Here is a 14,897-nt window from a genome sequence, read left to right on the forward strand (position 1 = left end):
GATTAATTAATCAATTGTCAGATTAGTAGTTGAGAGGCAAGATTTGCAGGTCCATATATGTGAAGGGTATGCCAGCGTGCACGGACGTACGCTCACTCTCACGAGCGGTGACATAAGCTGAGTTTTCCATTGAAAACAATAGGGACCCGTCCGTGCAAACTGGCGTACGCTCAGATCTCCGCAAGAAGTCGGTGGGGAGACGGAGGAAAGACGGCCGTAAACGGCGCCGTACGCTCAGTTGTACGCCTGTTGTCGGAGTGCAAGGGCTGAGCCGTCCGCGTACGTTGCCGTACGCTCATTTGTACGCCACTCCCCTTCTACGGTATTTCTGCCCGTAAGTAAGCGGCTGATTTGTGGGTGGACTTAACCCTAACGGCCGCGTACGGCTAGCGTGCGGTAATGGCGAACGTACGCACGTTTGGCCGCTCCGACCAGAATAATGCCCACAGAGTACACCATATACGCACACATAGCACACAACAGAAATATATACGTAGCGCACCTCACACACTTACACATTGGACAGATACACACAACAGAACACACACACATAACACACCGCATGCAGTACACCACAAACACACATACACTACAACACACATCCAAAAACAGTACAAGAAACACAAACACACAGAACACACACACAAATATTGCACAGATACTGAAACACAGAGAACACATGCACTTAAACATTGCACAGAGACACACAGCACACTACACACACATATACGTAGTGCACTTCACACACAGTACACATTGGACAGATACACACAACACACACATAACACAACACTCACAGTACAACACACACACCCATATTCACTACACAAAACACACCCAAAAACAGTACAACACACAGAACATACACTTAAACATTGCACAGATACAAAAACACACAGAACACACACACTTAAACATTGCACAGATACATACAGCACACTACACACACACATATATACATAGCATGCCTTACACACTTACACATTGGACAGATACACACAACACAACACACATAACGCATCTCTAACAGTGCAACACACACCCACATTCACTATACACACCCAAAAACAGCACACTTACAGTAAACATAGCACAGATACACAAACACACAACACACACATACTGTACTGTATATACTTAGCACACCTTACACACTTACACATTGGACAGATACACACAACACAACACACACACCCACATACACTACAACACGCACACACAAAACAGTACAACACACACACACAGAAGGAACACATAAAAAATGGTACTCTTTACTTAGATGGGCGCCAGCGATTGAAATCGCGGGCGTCGGGGGTAAAAATCGCGGTCATCGCGGTAATCGCGGGCATCGCGGGTAAATCGGGATGGCCGCGATGACCGCGATTTTCCCATAGGGAACAATGTTAAAAAGGCTGATTGACCGCGATTTTACTGTTAAATGCCTCAATGGACCCGATTTGGCCATAGGAATCAATGTTAAATGGGCCACAGAGCCCAAATAGGCACAATTAACCCTTAAATGTCCACCCCAATTTTTAACGCCACCCCACGATCCACGCCAACCCGAAGCGTGGCGAGCGCAGCGAGCCCGCGAGGGGCGGCGGTACGCGTCCTCCGACCTTTTCATGCCCTACTATCCACTAGGGCGTGGAGTGAGAATAGAATAGTGTGGCGAGCGCAGCGAGCCACCGAGCCCGAAGCGTGGCGAGCGCAGCGAGCCCCGCGAGGGGACGCGGATACATTCACAGGTAGACGCGTCCCCTCGCGGGCTTCACAGGTGTCCGCGTCGCCACGGACACCTGTGAAGCCCGCGAGGGGACGCGTATAACTGTGAAGGTATCCGCGTCCCCTCGCGGGGCTCGCTGCGCTCGCCACGCTTCGGGCTCGGTGGCTCGCTGCGCTCGCCACACTATTCTATTCTCACTCCATGCCCTAGTGGATAGTAGGGCATGAAAAGGTCGGAGGACGCGTACCGCCGCCCCTCGCGGGCTCGCTGCGCTCGCCACGCTTCGGGTTGGCGTGGATCGTGGGGTGGCGTTAAAAATTTGGGGGGACATTTAAGGGTTAATGGGCTCTGTGGCCCATTTAACATTGATTCCTATGGCTAAATCGGGTCCATTGAGGCATTTAACAGTAAAATCGTGTCCATCGGGTCTTTTAACATTGATTCCTATGGGAAATCGGGAGCATCGCGTCGCGGGCATCGCGGGTGCATTTATGGCCGGCCGCGACGCGACCGACACGATTTCCATGTTTAACATGGGTTTTTAATGGGAAATCGCGGGCATCGCGTCGGTCGCGTCGCGGCCATACATAAATGTACCCGCGATGCCCGCGACGGGCGCCCATCTAAGTAAAGAGTACCAAAAAAATAAATGCATCATAGCATACCCTCCAACTGTACCGAATGTGCAGTTTTTTCGTGACATTGTGACGGTGACACTGTAGTGAAAATTTCCCATCAATTGGCGACCCCCTGTAGGTCATCAGTATCAAACCCCAATTAAGCTCCCAATATCCATACCCCTCTCCTATAGATTTGTTTCACAACCCACCCCCATCCAAACAATTATCAGTTTGTATCAGAACTTATTTTTAAATCCTACTTTCATTTCTTGATTGTACTTCTATGCACACCTCTATTTATTTCATGATTTTTTGAGTAAATGATACACTATAACGTGACAAATCTTCATCTCAGTCTTATTCTTCAACTTCTTACACTCATAACATTCAAACAAATGCATGCAGTGCTCATGCCCATCGACCAAACATTATCAATACACCCGGTGATGCTTGCGATGGCAGGATCGGTGGATAGGTGTAGGGAAGAATTTAGCCCATTGCACCCATTCCCAGTGTTCGTGGGTAGCGTGCCTTGCATCATGACGTCACGTGGCCGGGCCCGCAGACCTGCTCCTCCACTCAGGGGGGCCATCTGCTTCCCTCCTCCATCTGTTTTACCCATTTGCCTGCAGTTCAGCACTGCCAGGGCACACCGGTGCCATCTGGGCCAATGAAAGGGGGGACCACCACATCATGTCGCTGGGGGCCATGGCTGAGTATTGCACCAGGGGCCTCCTCCGTCCTCCCATCCTCAACCTCCTCCTGCTCTCTCTGGCCACACCATGAACCCCCCTTTCTCCGGGGGCCCCCACCGGAAGTCATATGATGCTCTAATATGAACAATAATACAGGTTGAGTATCCCCTATCCGAAATGCTCGGGACCACGAGCATTCCGGATAGGGGAATTTTTCTGTTTTTGGAATAATTTTTTTCAGGCATACTTACCTGTCCCCTGATGGTGTCCGGTGGTCCCTCGGCGTCCACGCAGTCCCCGGGCGTCCACAGCAGGCCTCCGGCATCTTCTCTGGGTCTCCAGCGGTCCCAGGAATGCATTACGCGAGTGTGTGTGCGCACCGGTGACGTCACCGGCGCGCGCGCACACTCGCGCAATGCATTCCTGGGACCGCTGGAGAAGATGCCGGAGGCCTGCTGTGGACACCCGGGGACTTGGTAAGTATGAAAAGAGGGTTAAAAAAAAAAAAATTAGAATGATTCCAAAAACCACGGTTTTTGGAATAATTCGGATAAGGGATGCACGGATACAGGATACTCAACCTGTACTTTAAAAAAAAAAACACCTACAGGAAGAAGACATTTAAAGATTCACAACAGTTTCTTTGGATGAAGAAAGGCGCTGTCTGTTTTACATTCCCGGAGTGTACTTCTTACATAGTTCTCTTATCAGTGTTAGACTGATGCGCCAGGAGGATCCCATCTGTTATCTTCCCTTTCTACACACATTAAACCTGGCATAGAATGATAATCTCAGGATGGGACTATCTGCAGTGGAAGATGTTTATCTATAGATTCTGATTAATTTGCAACTGAAATACGCATCTACCATTGATTCAGCACCTTTCAGAAAATATTCCCCGCAGGCATCGCCTCTACAGCGGGTTAAAGCTCACACGCCGTCTGCTGGTCTCATGGCATCTGGTAAGTTTGCCAGACACATACAGCTGTGTTACAGCAATGCAGATATAAATAGAACAGGCAGTAAGAGAAATGGCATACAGTCTGGCACTTACACGTAGGCATTGATTCCTTTACCAACATTGTACAAGGAGGCCTGATCAGTAAACTGTAAATCTATAGCTATATAGTTTGCATTTCATGGGTATAGTTATGGTGTATACACACGGGGCCAATCCGACAGCCACCGGGACCTAGTGGGGTGCCGGCATACGCTGGCAGGGAGGGAGGGATTGCACTTGGGGAGGGGGGGAGAAAAGGGATTGACCCAAAATGTAACAGGGTGAGAGAATCAGAAAGTGAGAGACTTGGTAAGAAATCTCCAGGTTTTTTTTAAAGAGGCAATAAAACCGGTTTTACAGGGTAAATGATTGCCGCTTTAAAAAAACTGGAGATTTCTTACCAAATCTCTCACTTTCTGATTCTCTCACCCTATTACATTTCCCCCTTAGCGTGAAATAAAAATTCAAGGGCCAAATGTAATGGAAAGTTTTCCCATTTTTTTTTAAATCAGCAATCATTTACACTGAAAAAACAAGTTGATTTTGCCCATGTTATTCATTGCTGCTTTAAGAAAACGGAAAAACTCCCCAACTCTCACTTTCTGATTCTCACTCCCTATTACATTTGGCCCAAAGTCTTGTATGCACCATGTTACACTGTCCAAAAACTATTTAAGTGGTATCACATTTCTGATATTAAATTATTTATTCAGGTACAGACTTGCCCACAGGTGAACAGGGAAACTCCCCAGTTGGCCCCAATGTCCAAGGGCACCCTTACCTGTAGAGGTCAGTTATCAGAGGCAAATTTAGACCTCATGATGCTCTAGGCCAGTGGTAGCCAACCCTAGCCCTCGAGAGCTACCAACAGTTCACATTTTCCAGACAACCTAGCTGCTGCACAGCTGCACTCATTAATCACTGACACATTTTAAAAGATCCACAGATGGAGCTAATTAGCTCACTTGTGATTCTGTGAGGAGACCTGCAAAACATGCACTGTTGGTAGCTCTCGAGGACTAGGGTTGGCTACCCCAGCTCTAGGCAATATACCAGTTTGGAGCCCTCCTCCGTCCCATAATCCATAGCACTATATTTTTTTTGCTGATTGCAATCGGCATCGAGAATACTTTGGCATGTGCACAGTCTACGGATAAATGCCCATCGGCATTGTGTACAAATCTGAATCAGGCTCTAGGTCTTTTGGAATAAGCTTAATACATGTGTCACATTTATAAATGGCCTGCCCTCTTAAATTACAAAAAAATTTTATCCTATCAAAGAACATCAAATGGACTTTGGGAGTGTGGAGAGTCTATGTCACACGTAGTCGTGCAATGCTCCTCTGGGAATGTTTTGGATGGCCAGGATATCTTTATCGGGCCTCATGTAACCTGATGGGCTTTAGGCAGGCACCTAGATTGCATTGTGGAAAATCTGCCTCTGGTCCTTGTATAGTGTTGCTGAGATGCATACGCAAGAGACTAGTGTGCTCACTCTGCAGACAGCTACAGGGTCACCAGAAATTTAAAAATTTACCTCAACTACGGATTTATCAGTAAGACTAAAGGCCCCAGTGGCGTAACTATAAACTTAGCTGCCAAAGAAATTGTGGTGCACCCCCCAGTCCCCTCCCACCCTTTTTCTTCTGTAAAACATGACAATGACCATTTATAGTGCTGCAGCTACCCAGGAGTGATGTTCGCACATGCGGTATAAAAGGGAGGACAGACCGTCCACGGCGCTGACATACTGTAGCCTTCCATCACCAGGGGATACTAGCGGAAGTGTGTGCGGGTAATGACACTGGCCGCCCCCAGGCGCAGAGGAGGCGAGGAGACTGGGGAGGGGGGTGGGCTGTCAGCTACGGTACGCAGCTACAGTACACAGCCATCGTAGCCCACTACTACTGAGTGACAGAAAACTGTGTATTCGTATAGGACAGCAGGTATTTTTCAGTGCGCCCGAGACGACCGCTGGCTCCCCCAAGCCACAGCTGGAGCTGCCACACCATCGTTACGCCACAGAAAGGCCCCATTCACTACCGCATATTGGGCTGACAGAACAGGCCAAGAAATCGTCCCAAATCGGTTGCGTGTGGTGTACCTTCAGGTTTAATGCGCGGTCCATTGCGCATTGAGACCCTGGTGGCAAACAGGGGTCGCATGTAATCCATCACATATGAAAGGACCACCTGTGATTAGTGAACAGTGTTATGTGGTAGAATAACAGATCATTTCATGTAAGGAGTTTATTCTAACTTTAGTGGTAGTGTTTGCCATTGTATTTGCCAATTGTTATTGTATTAAATGTCCCAAGAACTGACTGACCCTTTGATTTGTGAAAAGAACCATTGGTAAAAGTGTCTACTGTTCGTTTTTGGAAAATAAAATTGAATCCATTTTTAAACAACTGCTTATTATGGGCACTCAAGCTGCTAAAATAAGCCCTTTGGTGTGCCTACATGTAGAAGATGTGCAAGGTTGACAGAAGAAAGAGTATGTTACTACGGCAATAACCCAGCTCTTCTATCTTGGGCAGATCTGGTGATGTCAGCTGCCTGCCCCCCATACCCGCATCATCGGGCCATTAGCTTTTAACGCCCAGCGTTCACATGGGAATGCCCATAAAATGGTGGGCGTTCTCATATGCTAATGAGCCACCCCACGTCCTACACCTTCCGTTCGCAAGGATAAGTGCGTGCCGGGGTGGATTGGCCCACCGGGAAACCGAGCCATTACCCGGTGGGCCGGCCCAAAACTCATTAAAAAGGGGACAGCCGCAGCCGGCCCCTGGGCTGACTGGGCCCCTGGGCTGGCTGGGCCGCAGGTAGCGGCCGCAGGTAGCGGCCGCAGCACTTTGCCCAAATCCAAAATGGCCACGGGAGGGTTGCTGCGCATGCACTCATAGCACTTCCCAGGCTCCCAGGTCCAGTTCCCCCTCCGCCCGGCCAGCAGAAAAAGCAGCAGCAGGTGAGAGGTGAGCCGCTGGCCGCATGCACATGCACAAAAGTGCACGAAGCGAAAACATCAGCTCAGTGTGAGCAGACTAGAATAAGGTCCAAAATGTCTTGGTTCTAGTGTCAATCAAGGAGTGTAAGTTTATAGCTCTTGTAAGGAAAGAGAAGAATGTCCTTTTGTTAGGTGCACTTCAAAGAGTAAGACTCTAAAATATAACTTTTAATTGCTTATTTGTAAAAGGCTGCGAAATTTTTAAAACCATATAACAAACAGGGGTAGGTACACACACATAAAAGATGGGGGTGGCAGGCAGGTGTTTGCTGACAAAATTCTTTATTAATACTGTGTAGGATAGCAGTTCTGCAGGGCTAGCACGGTGAGTTCAGCAGATCACTGTCACATGCGGTAGCAAATGTAGCTCCGCTGACAGAGTCTGGGTAGGTGCTCTGCTAGCAGGTAACTCTTACTACCTAATATTTAACACAATGTGCTAATGTGGTAAAAACCTGCTGCAAATGCCGTGTTTATGCTGATCACAGGCAATGCTGCAGCTGTAACATTACTGGTTCATAAGGTGTATCTACTCCGTATAAATATCAGAGAGATCTCGACACCGGTGAATCAGTGTAAGGTCAGCAGGTAATATAAATGGAGGTATCTCTGGGGTGATTTATTCGCCCAATATATGCTGTAGGGGCATATACACCTCCAAGAGATTACCTCACTATAAGAGATAATAGAGACCCAGTATGGGGTGTCTCTTATACCAGCACATCAGTGGGTAGGAGCCCTGATAAGGACTATAGAGTCTACACACACTGCTAAGACATCAATAAAAATGCATTGTATGAAAAATAATAAATCAGCAAGACAGGACTGCCTGCGCACCGCTAGCCGGCACGCGCTTCGCAGTTAAGCTTCCTCAGGGCCAACCTGCCTAAAGACTTGTGAGGGTTTAAGTACCAGATGTATGATTGTGGGACCAATCACAGCGTTGCTTCGTTTGGCGCCAAAAGACGCTGTTTGAACATGGGATCCAATCACCGTCCGGTATTATGCACACCTCTATAGTGTCGGTTCATGCCTCCTTTGTGTCATCGCAGAGGGGGCCTATGAGAATCCAGTATTATCGGGTGTGTGGTCGCGTGAACACGTCATGACGCTCTTGCGTCTTCGGCGTGTCTGCAGTGTAATTGTGTATCACTCGTTTCCATGGTAGCAAGCCGCCCGGGTATGTGGTCAGGCTGAGCCAGTAGTAGTGTGGCGTGGGCGTGGTTACATCGTGATGGGTTCCTCTGAGCCAGTAATCACGGGTGGGGGCATGTCCAATCGGACCTGTCAGGGTATCACCCGAACGGCTGATTGGATAGCACCAGCGTGTTGTCTTAGATACGGTACATTTCTAGATGTAAACAAAGAGAGAGGGGACGTTTTATTAGGTTAATATCCTCGGGACTGTCATTAGGTAACTACTGTATATGTAACCGTCTGTGTTTGTATGGCGCGTCATCTCACGCTCTGCTCTGCTGGATTCTGGCACCGTATCAGATATAGCTTGTTCTCACGGATTTTATTATGACCAGTCTCCGTCCCATATATTGGTATTCTGTGGTTAAGCTGACAGCTGTCAGATTAGCTTATTCAATGTTAAATCGTCCATAATTGTAAGAATGCTGTCAGGCTCACCATGTAAGGTAATATAGATATAAAATCATACTTTATATTTGAAATAATTCTGCATCGTGACCGTGGTCGACATGTGTATCACAGTGTGTGTCGACCTGTATACAAGGTTAGATGTGGGGAACCAGGTGTAAAGTCATGGTGGTACACATTGATTTTGATTCAAACATGTAATGATTCGTTGTGCAATATAGAAGATTAAATACATAAGTGCTTGATCATTGTGTCATAGAAAGAAATTTATTCAAAATGGACACAGCAAAAGTGAGAATGAAAAAACTGCAAACAGGCAAACATGAGTGAAGAAAATGAATAAATTAGCTCGTAAGGGCCATGTGTAAGTGGGGGGATTTGGTTCATCAATTTTTATTATTTTATGAACACTGACCTCACTGGTCGTGTAACCCTCATCATGAGGTTGTGTTGTGGACACATATAAGGTAAGATTAGGACACATATAAGGTAAGATTGAAGTGAAAAAGAAGAATTGAGAATGAGAAGGGGGACGTTATTGATAAAACGGATGGCATTGTTAATGAAACTGGGACACTGACAGTCCGGGCTGGTGTCTCCAAAAATAATTATCAATAGTGATTAGACATTTTTAAATTTTTATTTTTTTAGCCGCACTGGTCGTATGACCCTCATCATGAGGTTATATTGTGATCACATATAAATGGAGAGATTGGGGGTGAAGATAAGAGTTTGGAATATAAGGGAAGATGTTAGTAATAAGACGGATAGCATTATTGGTAATACTAGGACGCTGACAGTCTACAGAAAATTATAATGTTTATGGTGATACAGTGTGTAGTAGAACACATGGTTAGGTGTGATTAAAGACACGCGATGCCGAGTCTAGATATACACAATGTGGTTATGTATGAAGGTGTCTGGTCACTATAAAAGATGAGTAGTTGTATATCCATAACCGTGTACCGTTTGAGCGACCTTTGCCTTGGAATAGTATTATATATAGAGATAGGTCTAATGTTCTCTAATATACATTTGCGGATGTTCTAATGTCAGAGATGGAAGGAGAAAAGTGTGGAAACATGATTTCAGAGGAATGCAGAGTAACTGTTCTCCTCATTCAAGCCCCTGGGTACCATAGTATCCATCATAAAGATCATCCGGGTTTCACGTTTTAAAAGTTCTGTGTCCAGGTCACCTCTCCTGATGCCCAGATCAACCTGTAGCATACCATAGGCACGTAAGCCTGCCGGTTGGCTTTGATGGTATTTGTGGAAATGTCTGGCAATAGGGGTCAGGACCTTCATTGCCCGTTTGTCTCTCTCAGCGTTCCTAATACTTGTAAGGTGCTCCAAGATCCTTTTCTTCAGAGGTCTTTTTGTTTTGCCAATATAATGTTTATGGCATGGACATTCCAAGTTGTATACCACTCCTATTGTGTTGCAGTTAATGTACTGCTTGATCTTATTGGTGTGTCCATATCTGTCTGTATATTCATGTTTTGGGACCATGGTTGTGCAGGCTTTGCAGGACCCTCATTTGAATGAGCCTGTCCTCTGTTGTGTGGGTTTGTTTACCCTGTCCATATGACTTTGGACCAGGATATCCTGAAGGTTTCTGCTCCTTCGCCAACTCAACTGGATTCTGTCATCCAGGATATCTGCTAAATCTGGATCTGTTTTAAGGATATGGATGTGTTTGTCGAGAATATTCTGCACCTGTCGCCACTCTTGGCAAAATGTGCCAATGAAGCGTACCGAGTTATCTTCTATATCTGTACTGTTGGGTTTCTTGGGTACCAGAAGATGTTCTCTTTTGTAGTCATGTGTGTCCCTGAAGGCCTTTTTTACACTTCTTTTACTGTATCCCCTGTCTGTTAGGCGGGAGCTCAATTTCTTCGCTCTTTTCTTGTAAGTCTCGTCCTTAGAGCAGTTCCTTTTTGTCCTAAGGAATTCTCCCTTAGGGAGCCCTTTAATGACCGGTGGATAGTGGGAGCTGGTGCTATGCAGAAGTGAATTAGTTGCGGTCTCTTTTCTGAAGAGGTCCGTTGTGAGGGAACCATCATCTTTGATAGTGATACGCAGGTCTAAATAGTTTACTCCTTCTCTGCTCATCTCATATGTGAGGTGTAGGTTTAGATGGTTCTTATTCAGGATGCCAATCATTTCTACAAAAAGATCATGATCTCCCTCCCATAGGATGAGGAGATCGTCTATGTATCTCACCCATAGCAGTATATGGTTTGTGTATCTTTCGTTGGCTTCGCTGAAGACAACTTCCCTCTCCCACCACCCCAGGTACAGGTTCGCATACGTGGGGGCACAAGTGCTCCCCATCGCAGTCCCCCGTACCTGGAGGTAGAATTGTTCGTTGCAGACAAAATAAGTCTTAGTCAAGACAAATCGTAGTAGTTTGATCAGTAAGTCTTGAAAGTCATCATCCTTTCCCATTTTCAAGAAGTATTTGACTGCCTCCAGGCCGTATTGGTGATGTATGCTCGTGTACAAACTTTCCACGTCGCAAGTTATTATCCAAGTGTCTTTGCTGACAACAACATCTTGGAGTTTGTTCAATACCTCCATAGTGTCCCGCACATAAGATGGAAGGGTTAGGACGTGCTCTCTTAAATGGGCATCCACAAACTGGCTAGCTCTCTCTGTGAGACTGCCTATGCCGGACACTATGGGTCGGCCGGGTGGTGTTCTCTCATTTTTATGAACTTTGGGAAGGAGATAGAGGGTGGGGATCCTCACCTCTTTTACTTGAAGGAAGTCTGCCTGCGATTTTGTGATGGTGCCCTGGTGTGTTGCCTCTTTGATCATATTGGAATACAGAGACAGATAATCGTGTGTTGGGTTGAATGTTAGTTTTTTATAGCACGTTGTGTCTCCTAGTTGTTTTTCCAATTCCCCAATATAGAGTGTTCTCGACCAAAGGACTATATTGCGACCTTTGTCAGATGGTTTGACAATAGTGTCGTCCCAACACTTGATTTCGTTCAGGGCTTTTCTCTCTTCAGGGCACATATTATTTTCAAAATGATAGATATGTTTCTCGTTTTCCAGTTGATCGAGATCTTTGCTGACTAGGTCTATATATGTCTTGACCACAGGACAGGTTTGGATTGGGGGCAGAATTTGGATTTCTTTTTCAGCAGGTTAGGGCGTTTAGGTTAGGGCGTCTAATTCACTTCTGCATAGCACCAGCTCCCACTATCCACCGGTCATTAAAGGGCTCCCTAAGGGAGAATTCCTTAGGACAAAAAGGAACTGCTCTAAGGACGAGACTTACAAGAAAAGAGCGAAGGAATTGAGCTCCCGCCTAACAGACAGGGGATACAGTAAAAGAAGTGTAAAAAAGGCCTTCAGGGACACACATGACTACAAAAGAGAACATCTTCTGGTACCCAAGAAACCCAAGAGTACAGATATAGAAGATAATTCGGTACGCTTCATTGGCACATTTTGCCAAGAGTGGCGACAGGTGCAGAATATTCTCGACAAACACATCCATATCCTTAAAACAGATCCAGATTTAGCAGATATCCTGGATGACAGAATCCAGTTGAGTTGGCGAAGGAGCAGAAACCTTCAGGATATCCTGGTCCAAAGCCATATGGACAGGGTAAACAAACCCACACAACAGAGGACAGGCTCATTCAAATGAGGGTCCTGCAAAGCCTGCACAACCATGGTCCCAAAACATGAATATACAGACAGATATGGACACACCAATAAGATCAAGCAGTACATTAACTGCAACACAATAGGAGTGGTATACAACTTGGAATGTCCATGCCATAAACATTATATTGGCAAAACAAAAAGACCTCTGAAGAAAAGGATCTTGGAGCACCTTACAAGTATTAGGAACGCTGAGAGAGACAAACGGGCAATGAAGGTCCTGACCCCTATTGCCAGACATTTCCACAAATACCACCAAAGCCAACCGGCAGGCTTACGTGCCTATGGTATGCTACAGGTTGATCTGGGCATCAGGAGAGGTGACCTGGACACAGAACTTTTAAAACGTGAAACCCGGATGATCTTTATGATGGATACTATGGTACCCAGGGGCTTGAATGAGGAGAACAGTTACTCTGCATTCCTCTGAAATCATGTTTCCACACTTTTTTCCTTCCATCTCTGACATTAGAACATCCGCAAATGTATATTAGAGAACATTAGACCTATCTCTATATATAATACTATTCCAAGGCCAAGGTCGCTCAAACGGTACACGGTTATGGATATACAACTACTCATCTTTTATAGTGACCAGACACCTTCATACATAACCACATTGTGTATATCTAGACTCGGCATCGCGTGTCTTTAATCACACCTAACCATGTGTTCTACTACACACTGTATCACCATAAACATTATAATTTTCTGTAGACTGTCAGCGTCCTAGTATTACCAATAATGCTATCCGTCTTATTACTAACATCTTCCCTTATATTCCAAACTCTTATCTTCACCCCCAATCTCTCCATTTATATGTGATCACAATATAACCTCATGATGAGGGTCATACGACCAGTGCGGCTAAAAAATTAAAAATTTTAAAATGTAAAAATGTCTAATCACTATTGATAATTATTTTTGGAGACACCAGCCCGGACTGTCAGTGTCCAAATTTCATTAACAATGCCATCCGTCTTATCATTAACGTCCCCCTTCTCATTCTCAATTCTTCTTTTTCAATTCAATCTTACCTTATATGTGTCCTAATCTTACTTTATATGTGTCCCCAACACAACCTCATGATGAGGGTTACACGACCAGTGTTCATAAAATAATAAAAATTGATGAACCAAATCCCCCCACTTACACATGGCCCTTACGATTTAATTTATTCATTTTCTTCACTCATGTTTGCCTGTTTGCAGTTTTTTCATTCTCACTTTTGCTGTGTCCATTTTGAATAAATTTCTTTCTATGACACAATGATCAAGCACTTATGTATTTAATCTTCTATATTGCACAACGAATCATTACATGTTTGAATCAAAATCAATGTGTACCACCATGACTTTACACCTGGTTCCCCACATCTAACCTTGTATACAGGTCGACACACACTGTGATACACATGTCGACCACGGTCACGATGCACCCTTTCCTTTTCCCTTCTTCTGCTTTGCAGAATTATTTCAAATATAAAGTATGATTTTATATCTATATTACCTTACATGGTGAGCCTGACAGCATTCTTACAATTATGGACGATTTAACATTGAATAAGCTAATCTGACAGCTGTCAGCTTAACCACAGAATACCAATATATGGGACGGAGACTGGTCATAATAAAATCCGTGAGAACAAGCTATATCTGATACGGTGCCAGAATCCAGCAGAGCAGAGCGTGAGATGACGCGCCATACAAACACAGACGGTTACATATACAGTAGTTACCTAATGACAGTCCCGAGGATATTAACCTAATAAAACGTCCCCTCTCTCTTTGTTTACATCTAGAAATGTACCGTATCTAAGACAACACGCTGGTGCTATCCAATCAGCCGTTCGGCCGATACCCTGACAGGTCCGATTTGACACGCCCCCACACGTGATTACTGGCTCAGAGGGACCCATCACGATGTAACCACGCCCACGCCACACTACTACTGGCTCAGCCTGACCACATACCCGGGCGGCTTGCTACCATGGAAACGAGTGATACACAATTACACTGCAGACACGCCGAAGACGCAAGAGCGTCATGACGTGTTCACGCGACCACACACCCGATAATACTGGATTCTCATAGGCCCCCTCTGCGATGACACAAAGGAGGCATGAACCGACACTATAGAGGTGTGCATAATACCGGACGGTGATTGGATCCCATGTTCAAACAGCGTCTTTTGGCGCCAAACGAAGCAACGCTGTGATTGGTCCCACAATCATACATCTGGTACTTAAACCCTCACAAGTCTTTAGGCAGGTTGGCCCTGAGGAAGCTTAACTGCGAAGCGCGTGCCGGCTAGCGGTGCGCAGGCAGTCCTGTCTTGCTGATTTATTATTTTTCATACAATGCATTTTGATTGATATCTTAGCAGTGTGTGTAGACTCTATAGTCCTTATCAGGGCTCCTACCCACTGATGTGCTGGTATAAGAGACACCCCATACTGGGTCTCTATTATCTCTTATAGTGAGGTAATCTCTTGGAGGTGTATATGCCCCTACAGCATATATTGGGCGAATAAATCACCCCAGAGATACCTCCATTT

The sequence above is a fragment of the Crinia signifera genome, chromosome 1 (assembly GCF_055691185.1).
Source record: "Crinia signifera chromosome 1, ASM5569118v1, whole genome shotgun sequence".
NCBI classification, from domain to species: Eukaryota; Metazoa; Chordata; class Amphibia; order Anura; family Myobatrachidae; genus Crinia; species Crinia signifera.